The sequence below is a fragment of the Prinia subflava genome, chromosome 7 (genome assembly GCF_021018805.1).
Source record: "Prinia subflava isolate CZ2003 ecotype Zambia chromosome 7, Cam_Psub_1.2, whole genome shotgun sequence".
Classification (NCBI taxonomy): Eukaryota; Metazoa; Chordata; class Aves; order Passeriformes; family Cisticolidae; genus Prinia; species Prinia subflava.
This window is the reverse complement of record NC_086253.1, coordinates 34,796,724-34,812,398: the sequence shown is the minus strand read 5'-3', so window position 1 is coordinate 34,812,398 and position 15,675 is coordinate 34,796,724. Positions and strand designations below refer to the sequence as shown.

Below are 15,675 nucleotides of genomic sequence, written 5' to 3'. Positions count from 1 at the left end.
CATCTTCAAAAGAAATATTAATTAGAACATTATGGCATCAGTCTAATAAAATAATGCTTTTTGATTAATAGAACATTTTCAGGAAAAGGAAAGGCTGGCTTAGCTACTATATCTATCTCTCTGCTTAAAGAGTGAACAGTGGTGCTATTTATAAGTTCCTCAGGTTTGTGTTAGAATTGTCACCAATTTCTGTGACTACTTGTAATCAGGGGACATAATGAAGAGAAGAAGAGGGGAAGAAATTAGTAGAATTCCATAAATATGTATGCTCTGTCAATGTTCTTTCTTGGTTTCTGTATCATCTATATGATGGAGTTGTGGCTATTTAGTAATTTGGGACTTTGCATTTGAGTATAGGTACACAGGTAAATCAGTATCAGGATTGGTTTTGAGGATTTGTTTGAATCTCTTAGAACTGAAGTAGGTCTTCAGTATTGGATGGGATTAGTGTAATAACAGTTTCAAAAAAAGAAATGTATGAATAGACTTTCTGCAGCTTTTCGTCTAGTAGCATTGTGGTGCTCAAACCCACATGCTGTAACATTTAGTTCAGTCAGGTATGATGGTAAGGTGGCGCACCAGTGAAAACATGAAGCAATGAGAGCATTCATCTTTTGAGAACGACCTTCTTAAACTGTATTTCTATTTTAAACTTCTCTGTGAACTCATTTTTTATATCTTTAGAGGATGTTTTATTGATTTACAGTAGGTTTATGGAATAACTTGTTGTTTGATCATACTATGATATTTTGCATATGAAGTTTCTTTTAAAATGGACAGGACAGAACTGTGCACCATCCAACAACTAAGGACCCTGTTTTTCTTCTTCTTCTTGTGACAGATTCCAAGTATAGGCATACAGCTCATTATTTTAAGTTATAATGACGTTTTTTGAAATCTTGCAAGAGCATCTGGTATACTAATAACAGGTAATTAATCGGATGATCATAAGTTCTGTTGGTGCCACAGCAACTGCTTTATCCTCACTAAAAGAGTGAAGCAGCTTTTTAGAAGATATGAAGTTACCAGACAGGATCAAATATAATCATTTCCATTTTTCAGTACATAACATATCTGTTAGATCAAAAAAAAAAGTGGCTTTTTTGCTTTTGACTACATCCATGTTAGAAAGTTTACAAGGATGCTAATGCCTTGTAATATTACATTTTCCTGTTTTATTTTCTTTTTCATACAACCATGTGCTACAATGCAGTCTACCAGATGGTTCTAGATTCAGTAATTCGCTGTTTCTATTGCATTTCGCACATATTTGATATTTTGTTCAAATTTGACATTTTACAAAGGGTAAGGGGGCTTAATTAAAAAAAGAAAGAGAGGCATACATTGATAAATATATTAAATCTTGTATAAATATTAACATATGCAAAGAAAGTGGGATTAAACACATTTTGCATTTAACCTATTGTGTCAGAGGGGGGTTAACCCACCTGTGATTATTTTATAGGGTTTTTTTATAACTTCAGCAGTTTATGAGGAGTTTAGTAAAAAATCTAGTGTAAGTTCTAACACAGAACTTTTAAAGGCAAGTTTACCCCTTTGAAGCCTGTAGCTCTGAACCTTTATGAAGATACTTCCATGCAACTAGGTTCAAATACCTGTTGAATGTGTACAGTGCATTAACTTACAGAAATATAAACTGTCATTACTCTTAAATAGTGTTTCTCTCCTGTAAGTAAGTGACTTTGCTGTAAAAACAAAGCACATTTTCCTTTCAATTTATATGGGCGGGTATTTTTGTTTGGTTATGTTGGTTCTTTTTCTTGTATCTAAATTCTTAGGAATCTGATCCAACTGGGATCACATAAAAGTTGAGTAGTCTTCCAACTAGCAGAAAATTATGCTTAAGGAAGTAGAACTAATAAAGTCAACTCCCCTCTGGAAATCTTATTTTCTTTGTACTCTAAGGTCACCAATTTCAACTGCAACCCTCATTTCTCTATTGCCCTTATTACCCTCTTTGCCTGAGAAACAGTAGAACTGTGCTTAGTCTGCAGCTCCCTGAATGCTGAGTAGCTCAGCCATCTCCTATCCACATTCCTGTCCCTGGGGATATTAATTTAGATCTCCATCCTTGAAAATGTAAAGGTCTTAATTATCTTTAAGACTTCCTTTTCTTCTCCGATTTGCTTAACACTTGACAATACCCAGCTAAAAAGGTAAGTGAGGGAAGACAGGACGTGCATACAGACTACAGGTTTAGCCTTAGGTACAGCTAAAATATGCAAGCATTTAAAAAGATACAAGAAATAGCTGGGATCCCCATGCTGAGATTGGGATTAAGAGACAGCTCAATTAAAAAAAAAAAGAGTTTTCACAAATGTTTGGGTAAACAGGAAGTTTTTGGGACCGATACTGTGATTCTTATTTCCTTTTTAGATATTTTGTTTGTTCAAATAGCAGATAAAACAAAGTGATTCTCCCTGTCCAAGGTTTTTAAATTATAAGATATGTTAAAGAGAATTAATGAGATTTACTTGAGATTTTACAGTGATTATTTAGCTAGGTTGTACCAAATGTTCATGTGCAAGTCTAATTAACCAATAAGAATTGAAAAGACTTTAGTGATTGTTTACATGAAATGTTCAGAGATTAAAGAAATTGATAAATCATTCTGAGTCATAAAATATAAATATAAAATCACAAAAATGTTGGTAAAAACTTGAATAACATCTGCAATTTCTCAGATGTGTTGTAAAAATTAATTATAGCACATTGCTAACCAAAGAGAAGAAATCGTATGCACACATGAAAATCATGAATGTGATTTATTCCTTTTCTAAGGTAAATATAATTTTGATTTTATGATTTGTTTCAGTACAAGGAAAACTAAAATCTGAATGGCGTTTTTATTTTCTCTATGAAAGAAAAAGAAATCTAAGTTTACTCCTGTGTAAAGGAAGTAAAAGAGAGGGCTCTGAAGAGATACCAAAAGCCCTTTGAGTGACAGCATTTATGAAGCACAATCAATTCATGGGCTAATACTTTTCAGGTAATTCGGTAGCTGTCTGATCTGCCATTCAAACATCCAGGTCAAAGTCATTACACGTATATTCCTGTCATTTGGTTACAATTACGCAGTAAAGTTAAAGTTATGGTTATTCAGATGTCTTTTTGCAAAAGGAGGGAAGAAAATATTCCATGAATTTGTTTTCTGTTGTTTGTTTCTCCTTTTGCTTTCTATTTTACATCAAAAGAGTTTGATTCTTATTTTAATTTTAGTTCAGACTAGATACATTTTTAACTAAAGGTTTGTGCTTATGAAATTGTGAGTTTTATGATTTTATGGTGACGTTAATAAGAGACTTGTGTATGAATACCACAAAGAATGATGACATCACTTGGGTTTCAAGCATCTGCTACTTGGACGTCACCAACCTCTGTATTATGTACTGTGAACTAAGTGACAAGTTTCAGCATAAAATGCTAAAAGGAGTCATGCCTTAAGTGTGGGGATAAGGGATGTGCCACAAATCTCAGTTTTGGACCAAGAGGCATCTTTATCAGCGTAGGAATTGCAGCTGACTAGAAGTAGAGTAAATGTGAGAAGATTCACAGGTTTAAGTGTGCCCATCTTAGTAACTAAAGCTCTAGCTCAGTTACCATTGATAGCTTTAGAATTCTGTCTGTGCAATGTCAGTCTGTGTGTCACTGGTGGCAGGCACTGACTGTCCCATCATGGGGATCATAAAAGAATCAAGCTTCCGAAAAAGTTCCATTTAGACACAGAGTCTAGATACCATTCTTAAAGAAGTCTCCTCTCTTCATCACTAATGTTGAACGGGAATGAAAAATGAAAGGGAATAGAAGAGTTAACACAACTGCAACCTAATGGTTAGTACAGTCTCCATAGAGAAGAATGGAATGGTCCCAGTGTCAGTTTTAAGGACTGCTCATGCATTTTTTACTGAATAGTCATTGGAAAGAGATCTTTCAACTTAAGAGACTGATTTTTTGTAAAAGAGAAAATGTTCACTTAAGGAAGGTCACCTAAAACTCACATAAAATGGAGTTAAGATTTTATCTGGTTTTGTATGCTACAGATACAAACCTTTGGAAGCAAACATACTTTTTCAAGTTTGGGGGTTTGGGGTGTTGTTTTTTTTTTTTTTTTAATTTTACTGATAAGGAAAAGAAAGATATCTTCTAAATCCTAAAGTGCACTTCTTTTCACATGAATCTAGGGATTCATGTCAGGGACATGAATCATTCAGTTAAGGCTTTTTTTCTTCAGTACTCAATATCTTTTTGTTATGTATACAACTTTTCTATTCATGTTTTTCTGTTTGCTTCACAAAATTATGATTAAAAGACATTCTGGACTTGACTGTGTAAGGCAGTTAAAGCAATTTTACGTGTACATTATCAAAGTGGTGTGGCAATAGTCAGATTTGATGTGTTGTAATTTCTGTGACTCTTTGGTGTAATTGATATTCTGATTTTGAATACATGCTAGTTATCCATACCAAAACACAAGAAAAATTTGTAACAAATAGAATGCAATTAATAGGCAAAAATGAGTAATTTAAGGCCAAGGAGTTGCAGGTTTTTTTAGTACCAGTTGTCACTTTTATTCTTGGTAACTTCTGATTGACATTGCATTACTGTTAAAGCGAGAAAAATGGAGCATCAGTTTGCACTTGGACTTTTGAATCCTCAGCGAGCTGTGACCAACTGACAGCAACCAGCAACCAAACTGAAGGTTTGCCAGCCAGCTACATCTACATTAATGAGTTTCTTGAACAGTTAAATATTCAAGCAGTCTAAAGCAGACAAGAGATGAAGATACTTTAAATGAATTATATTTTCTTTTTAGTGTCCCACTTCAGATACTTGCAAGGTTTTCATGGTTTACAGTTTTATTCATCGCTGTCTCTTTTAGCTATACACAACTGCGTTACCGCATTTTTCAGTCTGAGCTCAGGAACTGAATATAAGATGTGCTAAGGCAACATTAGCACTTACAGACATAAAGGACTAAATCATCAAGGTCTCCCTCTCTTATGTGTCCACAGCAACATATGCTAACAAATTTTCCCCCTCGGTAATTTAAAACGTGAATCTAGGCATATCTAGAAATCTGATTTGCTTTCAATCAAATTCTCTCTTCTGGTAGTGCTAGATTTCTCTTATTTCCAGTTTGGGTGTGCTTACACAGACTCTGTGGGCCAGTATAAAAGGTGTATTGAGATAGACACAACAGGAGCCAGATCTGTCTTCATGGCCAGCTGATAGAACAAGGGCTAATGACTTTAAACTTAAAGAGATTAGGTTTAGATTAGATATTAGGAAGAAAACCTTTACTCAGAGGTGGAGAGGCACTGGACAGGTTTCCCAGAAAGGTTATAGACTCTGCATCCCTGGAGGTGTTCAAGACGAGGTTGGACTGGGCTCTGAGTAACCTGGTCTAGTGGGAAGTGTCCCTGACCATGGCAGGGAGGTTTGAACAAGATGATCTTTAAGGTCCCTTCCAATCCAAACCTATTTCTATACCTTAGAAAAAGAAAGAAAATGGCTGTTTCCATCTCAGTTAATTTTTAAATATACTCACACACCAGATACATAAAAATTCAAAATTCATTCATACTAAAGATCTCTATTATATTAACAAAGAAAACTCACGCTTTGGCTGATGGGGTCTAATCTGAATCATATAAGGTTGTAGACATACTTTATGCTTTATTATTTTCTTATGTCAGTATTAATAGTGACTTTAATACATAATTGATTTCTATGTGAGCATGAAATTCTGAAATTACATGTACATATCAGTCAATTAAAAAGACAATAGTAGAGAAATTAAATAGATTATTTTATGTCTTCAGGGCTAAATAAGCTATCAGTCTGGTTTAAAATTTTAAAATAAAACCTGCATATAGAAAATTTGGACATGATTTTGAATACTGAGGAACCTATGGTTTATTTGTTTTCACATTAGAAAATTCACCTAGCTGTGAAGTCTCAAAACTGTTGTCAAATTTTTGCCTCAGACTACACATTAGTCAATATTACATTCATAGCAAACAAAGGTCCCAGTCTTGAAGCTGTCCTAATTCCTTAAAAACCCCTATGCAGGCAAAGTAGTTTTCAACTTGTGGGTGGCTATAAAGGTAAGGCCTTTGCTATGTTGAGAAGTGCCCTTACTGCGTTGGGGAAGAGCTGTACCAGGGGAATACTGAGGTCAGACTAGCTTCAGGCATTAGTAAATGCTAAGTTACCAGCAGCTGAACACCTGGAGGATGTATTTTCCCATCCAAGTGTTTCTTTACTTTCTAACAACAGAGAAACTGGATTCAAATAGATAAACTGGATTCCAATAGATGCACGCATTTTTTCCAGTTTTAAAAAAATAGTACAAACACTCACCAAAAACAATTCTTTCTCTGAAAAACTCCATAAATGTTTTATTTAACTGACGAGTTCTAACTGTTTCCTTTAAAAAAGAAATTACCTGCTAATATCCTGGGAAATATTTGTGTTAAAGGTCATATTAAACAAAAGTCAAATCTAGACCATCCGAGAAGTCTGGAGAAGATGTTTAATGCAAATTTTTTGTTGAAAAAAAGGTATGTGTCACTGCAGGTCATCTCTGAATATTCTTGTTGGGGTTTCTCTGTTGGATATGCAATCTCAGCTAAATGTTTTGAAGAGGAGGAATCAAATAAATTGCCCTATTTTGGGTCTTTCTCATCTGTATACAGTTGTGCAGCTCTACTAGACCTGAAAATTGCCCAGAGACAAACTTAAAAAATAGAGTGCTTTTGAGGCAGAAAATTGCTTTTTTGCAGCAGGGTCTAAGGGACGGGATGTGACAGGAGGACAAGGAGTTGTCACTATGTAGTGATATTGTAAGGCATATCTTACATAACAAAAAGGATCATTTGTCTCTTTTTCTCTTTCATTTTAAACTACAAGAGATTTAATTGAAACAGTTGGAAGTATCACCCCTTAACCAAGAACAGGCCATTATAATTTACAATTAAAACTGTAAGTTCCTCCCTTAACCCTCTTGTAATAGCTATTCACTGCAGAGTGCATGTGGGATAGATTCCTGACCACTACTTCAGAAGCTTTATTTTCAAAACGATGAGGAAAAAAACCACACCTCATTGTATATGCATGTCAAATATTAGCGTGATTCTTGTAGTATAATAAGAAAAGAAAGTGGTTTGTGCTTTTGATTAGCCTCTTGATGTTTCTGAGTGGTTTTGTATGGCTTAATTTTCCTTTTTATGGCAGTTTCTACATATAAAACAAAATGAGGAAAGGAGGGGAGGGAGAAAGAAATGTGCCATTTATATACCTAGGATATGAGGCCTCCTTTGGGCCCATTATACATTAATGGGTCAGCTGAGATTTATTAGGATATGTGTATTAATCTTTATACACATTCACATACTATAATTGTTCCTTTGGTGCTATAATGCGATTAGCTGTGAATTTGTGCAATATTAACAATAATATGGATTTCCATATTACAGAACAGTAATAACAAATGGTTATTAAAAGTGCATGTAAAGTATGGGATGGTAATCACTTCTAAATTCTCAGTAATCTGATTATGTTCTGTTGTTTTTAAATACCAAAATGGTTAAGTCTTTACTGCAAAGTAAAATCTAGTATGAAAAAATCAAAAATTTTATGTTACACAAAAGTGAACAAATTAATCTAAGGCTGTCTTGAAGAAAGATTAAGTGTCCGTTTCTCATAGACAGCTGAGATGTGGATTTTTGCGATACTATTATTTGAATATGAAGCAAAAATAGAATATAGAGGGTAACAGAAAATTCAGCATTGATAGCTCTCTACCTCAGAACTGAAGGGATTTTCCCTCCTCATGTTTGTAATCATATGATAATAATTCCACATGTAAGGCAATCATTTTCTGCTTTAAAGATGTAGTATAGTATGTATATAGAAAGGAGGAACTATTGATTTTATTTTTTGTGAGTCTAACAATTTTTAATTATTTCTCTTAAGCTAATGTTTTAAAATTTCTTAAATGGTAAAAAACTGAGCAGCTACTCTTTTTTCAGATAGTTTGTGACAATAGTACCTCTGTGGGGCATAGGGTTGTACACCCTCACCTGTTTCTCTCCTTTTGTTGTGGGGTTTGATATGACAGCTGCTTATAGCCTGGTTCTCATACCACCACAGGAGTGGGTTCAATCCCTGTGTGAGCCATTCACTTAAGAGTTGGACTCCGTGACTCTTGTGTGTCCTGTACAGCTCAGAAAGTTTTGTGATCTGTGGTCTGGAAGTTCCTGGACTTGGCTTCTACAGAAACAGGAAATGAACATTGAGAGCTTCTTCTGTTCTCCTCATGGAATACATACTCTTTCCCCAAAAAGTTGGGAGCTTTACTCTCAAGTTGTTTTCATAAGGTAGTGATAATTCTTGAGTAAAGTAGTACTCCCCCCTTCATGACCCCGCAGTGGGAAGGCACCTTCTTCAACATCTCTTTCCTGAATCATAAATCCCTATCTGTACCTTGTGTGTATCTGTGGGAATACAAGAAATTTCTTTATTATAGCTTTCACCATTTGCCAGAGATTCACTCTTTGATGATTTCCAAAAGTCTTACTAGTCTTACTATAGTCACAGTTCCCACTTTTCTTTCATCTGATCTACTTTGTAAGATTTATTAATAGATTGTATTCTGTAAAACCTGATCACAATGGCTCATTTTTATGTTCATCTTTTAGAAATGCTCCTTTCCCAGCTTCAATATTTTTTGGTCCTACAGACCCCCAGTATCTTGATACAATGTGCTCTTGATAAACACAAGGTAAAACAGGGATTTTTTATTATGCACTTAAAAGACATTCTTTGGACTGTCTTTATTTTTGTCATTTTATTTTATTTGGAAATACAATTTCCCCATGTTTCCATTGTATCCTCCAATATTCAAAAATCCTACCAAATAAACCACGTTAAGTAAGTTTGGTGTAGGATTTCTAGCTGTTTCATTTTTATACGAACTAGAAAAAAAACCAACCTAGCTTATTTCTGCTCGTGGTATGCAATTTAAGTAGAGGAAGTTTTGTCATGCATTTTACATGAAGATGATGAGTATTCCATTGTATTCAAATGCTTGTGGAATTGCTGTAAAATGACATACAGCAGGTGGGCCAGTGTCATTTGTGAAAGTCTCTCTGAGCTGAAACTTGAGCTGCTGCTATTTCTCACTGGCATACCATACACCTTCAAGGCAACCACTCTCCTGTTGCTCAGCTATTGCATGTTTTTTGCTGTAAATCAATCTCTTATATTCAGTTCTTGTTTGTTCCATTATTTGCTTCTACTTACTAATTTGTGACTGCAAAGGAAACAAGTAAAAGGCGACCATTAGAAGTATAGTTCTCTGCAGTGTGGTTTCAGCAAGGGCGGGGGTAGTCCATGGCTTCTATTCAAAGTGCTTTCTCTCATGTTGGATTGGACATGGAGGATTTTCTTCCATATTTGTGGTAACCTAATTAAATGTTTTTCTATTTTAGCATGTCACAGCTAAAGCTGATGTAGCTTAGCTATGGGTGTTGCAAAGCCCCCTCAATTTTTTACAATGCTTTCTCATAATTTTAATGGCAACTTTGGGAATATGCATAGCCAGATACTGAATCAATATTGTCACTTACTTACCATTATGGATTAAAAACTAATATTAGAAATTAATTTAAACTGTAAGGGTTAGCATGTGTTCTCCAATATATTTTTTTATTTGTTAAAAAAATATATTGGAAAAACAGCTTAAGAGCATTTCAAGCTGTTTACATAACTGACAAAATTACTGTTGAAAAAAACCTCAAACATTTTATGTAATGAAATTACACAACCTGCTTTTTTGATTTTGAACAAATTTTCATTATCTGTTTTATTTAAATTTTAAATAAATTACGTAGAAGATTAGAATGTCTTTTGTTGGAACATTGATTACCCAATTTTATTTGTGTCATTTTCTTCTCTTCAACGGCAAAGTTTAAACTAAAGTATTCTTTCAGAAACTTTGAAACTTACATTTCCAGAAGTTAGAAAAGGATATTTTCAACTGTCTTGGGCAGTTTTGTTGCTTCAACTGAACGAACACCATTAGTTTTGATTCCCTTGTTTTCTATCAATAAATATCTCATAATCTTTATGAAATTATAAAACTGGTCATAATACCTCTGAAATCAAGCCATTTTCTTTTCCCTGGATGGGAACACACTGAAGGCTTTGCAAGCACTGCAGGATTCATTGGTTTAATTCTTCAGTGAAAATCCGCTGTTTCATATTTACCCTTTTACATCAATTTCAGTAGGAATATTTACATGACTGCTTTGATTTTGAACAGTTTTTTGATCTTCTGTTATATTTCATTTTTGTAATAATAAATAGTAAATATAAAATTATCACTATCATATTTCGAAATACCTCCTTGTCTCCTGAGAAATTTATTTCCCAGTGTTGCAGCAGGCTTTTTGTCTGTTGAGTCACCATTTCCAAAGGAAAGGGAAGTGACATTTTTGAATTATCTATTATTCTTTCTTCACTTCTCTTTTTCCTTTGTGTTAAATTACTTTGTTTTAAAAACACTGGCAGTTGCTGACTACTACAATAATAGTAAGAAGTCAGTTCTATGCTTCTAATAGACCAGATTTTCTGAAGCAGTGATCTGTTCCAGTTCACAATACAGATTTAGGATATTACCTTTCAGGAGACACATGCACATTCAAAGTAACAGTAAAATTATCCGTGCCTTTCATGTGACCATATGCATTAATTTACTTTCAATAGAAATAATTTGAGATCTCTGTCAAGACAGTCTAATAATGGCATTTTTTATATGTGTTCATTTGTCCTACTTTTACCCAGTTACCAGATAATGTCTCCTACTTTCCACTAAAGCAACTTACTTCATGACTGAAAACACAATTATACATCTTTCCATATTTTCATTTATAAATTACTTTCTTGGCAAGAGGAATGTAAGCACAGATACATTTAACTTTGCAAGTTATTTTCAAAATTTTCCAAATACTGTAATTTATTCTTTTTCTTCTATCCTCTTGTGGTCTTCTAGCCTAATTTAATTTTTTTAAAGCATTCTTATTATTTATAGCAAAGAACAGAGTGCAATGTATTTAGCAGAGAACTGTAGGCTCTCAGGGTGAACAGAAGAAAGATAAAATGTCTCTTGGTTTTTCAACTCTTTTCTGTCAGAATAAAATTTGACTCAGTGTGGAGACAACCTACATGCAACCTTTCTCCACCCGCCTGCCAGCCCAATGGAGTTTTCTTTTGACTCAGCTGGATATTGCTGCTGCTTTCAGATACAGAATGATTTTCTTTGATTTTGCACTGTATTACTGGATAAAGAGCAGGGAGGGAGAGATGAGACACAAAGTAAGTACATTATTGTCACGTTCACGGCTTGACCATAGTCATGTGGACACAATTACCATTTTTTTTTATAATTAAGAAAAAAAAGCCGCTTAAGTACATCTTAATAATACTGAGTGATGTTAAAGATTCTAGAGTATGAAACCTAAAGAATCCATATATAAATTATGATTTCAAACTTATCAAAATCTGAATTGACCTTCAATTCAGAAAGACAAGAACATTGTGCTTATCAGTGAAGTAGTTCCAGCTTTTTCTGTCACTTTGGAAATTATAAAATCATTGCAAGACTATGATGTGTTTAAGATTCCTTGAGTGTTTTTAGGAACACTGTGCTATAAGCCACAGTACCTAAATATAAGTAACTAAATTGTTTTACACCACTGTTCATTGTTTTTGTTGCCTGGACAACAGAAGTGTGAAGAGAAAAGTTACGAGGCCTCTCCAATGTTTGGGCATCAGAATATCCATGGACAAATAGAGTGTCAGTGCCTCTTTCAATGCATACAACCCCAAAAAGGATGGAATACAAGAAGGTACCTCATTTGCTTGAGAGGACTCTTCTTGATTTACCAGAGGTATCAAGATAGATTGTATCAAATGAGTCTGTTCTCACATATCACTATTGTGTCTAATTTGTGAGCCTTTCCCATATTTTTTTAACTATGGGCATAGTTAAATGTTCATATGCCAAATGCCAACAGAAGTACTGATTATATGTATGTTATGGACAGGAGTTCTTCTAGCCCTTGAAAAAAAACTCAGTGAAAATGAAATTCCCCCACTGTGCCTTGTGCTAAGCACAATGCAACCACCTAATTAAAAAAACAAGGGTGGTTGTTTTAGTAGTGTCTTCCTGATGAGTATTTGAGTTTTAAAGGAAATAAAAAAATAAAATAAAAATCTGCCAGAGGAAAAATTGTTTGTTGCAGTTATTGTCCATAGTTACATGTTTTTGAATTATTTAATTTCTCATTTAGCCAATCCACCTGCAAAAGTGAACCAAAAAAGAAAATGTTTATTTTGTTTCCTATGTGGAAGGACCAAGCTTCATGTAATTTCAGTGATTAAAAAGAGAGAAAAGTATGTAATTTTTCACCCAAACATTTATGTAGTGTTATAGAGATGAAATAATCCTTCTGATTTTAGTCTTTGCTGCAAGGAGAAAAAAATATACATTTACACTGAGAGTTTCATTTAAAACTGTTTAGTTTATGTTTTGTTTATATTATTTATATTAAACTAATATATAGTTTATATATTAGTTTAATATAAATAATATAATATAGTTTATACTGTAGTTTATATTTTGTCTTTTACCAATGGCTGTAAGTTGCAGTTCAGTCTGTCTTTCCTTGGGAAAAAAAAAGAAAGAAAAAGTGTTTCTGTGGATGCAACAAAAATATTAACCATAATATATTAACCATAATTCAGTAAAAATTTGCGACAACTCTTTAATGAAGCTGCTGCAGAATTAGAACAAACATTATACTGAGAACCAAACAAACAAGGTTTGCTTTGGTAATTTCAAGTGCTGTAAAAATTCATATAGATGCAACAAAATGAGCTCTGTTAAATAAAGGGTGGTGGGTGCACGTACCTAATTGCTGCACTTTTACCCCACAGTACAAGAGGTGTTAACTAGCAAGAGCATCAGAAATAGAGTGATTTTCCCAGTACTGCAATTCAGATATAAAATAAATAAAATAGATAAAATAAAATAAAAAACAGAATCTGAAATGTTTAACAATGAAGAAAATATAACTACCTTGCTAAAAACTTTGTACCTCTTAATAATAATGCCTGAACAAGTGTTAAACCTAATCATCATAAGACACCTTCATGGCATTTTAGCTTTCATCAGACCAAAAATACTTGGTTTTCACACAGCTGCAGGTAAAATTTGTATATAACACTTGCTTTCCTGTGTTTCCTGCCCAACATTCCATAACTTGTAGTACCAGTTGTAATGTATCTCTCTTGATTTCCAATTCTCCCTTATGCTGTCTGCATAACTCTTCTCTGAACAAACAGCAGTCCTGAAGTTATTTCTTTTAAATTACTTAAATCTCTTTAAATATGTTACTTTTATACAGTTTCAAATAAAAGCTACCTACCTATAGAAATCCCTTTTTATATGAATTCATAATTTAGTGGTAATAATTTAAAATTCCTTGACACTAAAAATGGGCTCTGCAGTGCTCTGTATCATGTAGTTTACAACTTTCCTTAGAAGCCTTAGTTGCTTAGAATTCTTAGTTATGTCTTTCCTGCTAAGAAGTTGCTTGCAACCTTAAAGAAATCTTTGTTTCACTGTTTTTTTATTATGTAGTAACAAGAATAATTTTTATTAGAACATCCCATATTATTAATTAAAAATTAGGAAAAAAATACATGTATTTGGTTTTCTTACTATCATATGCATTGGTTGATGTTCCATGTTGTTATCAGTGCTTTCAGAGGCAAAAGAAAGGATGTAGTGAATTCCTTGTCACACCATTGTCACTGGTCTTGGGTTTTGTGTCAACTCCATCACACTTTTTGCAAGTCAGCTCATCAGCTTGCTCTCCAAAATCCCACATGTGCATTACAGCGCAGATCTGGTTCAGTCCAGTCACCTGCGTGTTTTTCATTTTAAATGAGTTTTAATTGGTTTCTCTCAATGAACTGTATTAGTATTTCTGAATATAGTATAGAAATTGCTATTATAGAACTTTAAAGAACTATTTTTAAAAAGTGTAATGAAGGACATGCAAACAACTACAAACAGTTACCTTCTACAATCTGTTTGTACAAGCATCATAACCTGATTATTGCATGTTGACATCTATGGCTTAAATTCTGTGTATAGTCTTTACTTTCCATTTTGGTTTTGTTGGGTTTTGTTTCCCTTGGATTTGTTTTTGTTTGTTTGTTTGTTTGGGGTTTTGTTGTTGTTGTTTTCTTTTTTTTTTTTTTTTTTTTAACAGGCTGCTCCCTGAGAGCATTGGTTTTGTTTCCTTTGAAGAGGTTAACTGATTTCTCAGAAGGATTTATTTGTTTTGGAATGTGATCTCAAAGCCTGATGCCTTCAGAATCACACAGATATAATGTTTTATAATTTAACTTACAACTGTGTTTTGCTTAGTGTTGTTATGACAAATTGTTGATGTGGTACATGTAGAAAAGAAAGGAAGAGACTCTTGAACAAAATCAGACATTTGGAAGGATGTTTTTATACACATGATTAGTTAAGACAAAATATGGGAATACCTCTCTTGCAAGAAACATTTGTGATGACAAATTGCCTACATTTTACATTACTTACAGTTGCTGATACTGGACTCTGGGTAATACTGTCTTAGTCATGTAGTGGAGTTTTTGTGTAAGCTGTAGCCATGAGGAAACATTTTAAAGCCATGTGCTTTTGCACTGTCCACGTAATGAACAGAGCTTCTGTTTCAACTTAATTCCTTTCAGTGCATGGCCAGATCAGAGCTTTTCTTCTTGTGAATTTTTGAATTGCTCTAGTCCACTGCTTCTTTGTAGCATCTTGATGATTCTGCATTAGCTACATGCTTTTCCATCAGACTTGCACATTTCTATGCCTACCTTGGCTTTTAACCAAACTAAATTGCTAGCTTCTTGACTGTCTTTGATACTGTGTGAGCCTTTGAAGCCCTCCTCCCCAAAAACCTGCTCTAGTTTCTTTGAAGAAATCAGGGAAAATAGTGGTGTCTCTTGACCCATTCTCTTAACTCTGTCCATTCTCTTAACTCTGTCATGCCATCTTTAGAACGGGACACAAAGCGATGTTGGCATCTGAGCCACTTCAAAGCCACATGAAGCACCTCAGTTAAGTTATGGGCATGTGGAATGAAGAAACATGGCATCATGTCTTAAACTCAGTTTCATTTAGTAGCAGTAAACCCTTGTAATTCTTCTGAGACCACAGAAGTAATCCAAAGGAAATCCTAATGCATGTAAGTTATATTGCCCCTGCATGCATGCACACCTTTGATATTTTTTGTCAGTGTGCATGGACTAAAAATTTACCAGTGCTGATGAAGATGCTGTTTTTTCATCAGCTGCTAAATCATCTGTCCACAACTGATGTAGGAATGAAGCTGAGGGATTCATTCCTTTAGCTTTTCCTCCTCCCTTGTTTCTACATCTTGAAGAGCAGGCTCTCAGTGCTGAGAACCCTTGGAACTCAGGTCTTAAACACAAGAAAAGTCCAAGATTACAAAACTGAGTCCAAGATTACAATTCCTCCTTAAGCTTTTCTTGGAATCATGT

General features: G+C 34.1%; 1 protein-coding gene across 1 annotated transcript in view; it reads left to right on the top strand.

Annotated features, from left to right (window-relative positions):
* The window catches only part of TENM3 (teneurin transmembrane protein 3), a 1,292,929-nt gene that overhangs the window by 497,167 nt on the left and 780,087 nt on the right, over nucleotides 1–15,675 (top strand). The gene's annotated exons all lie outside the window — the stretch shown is intronic.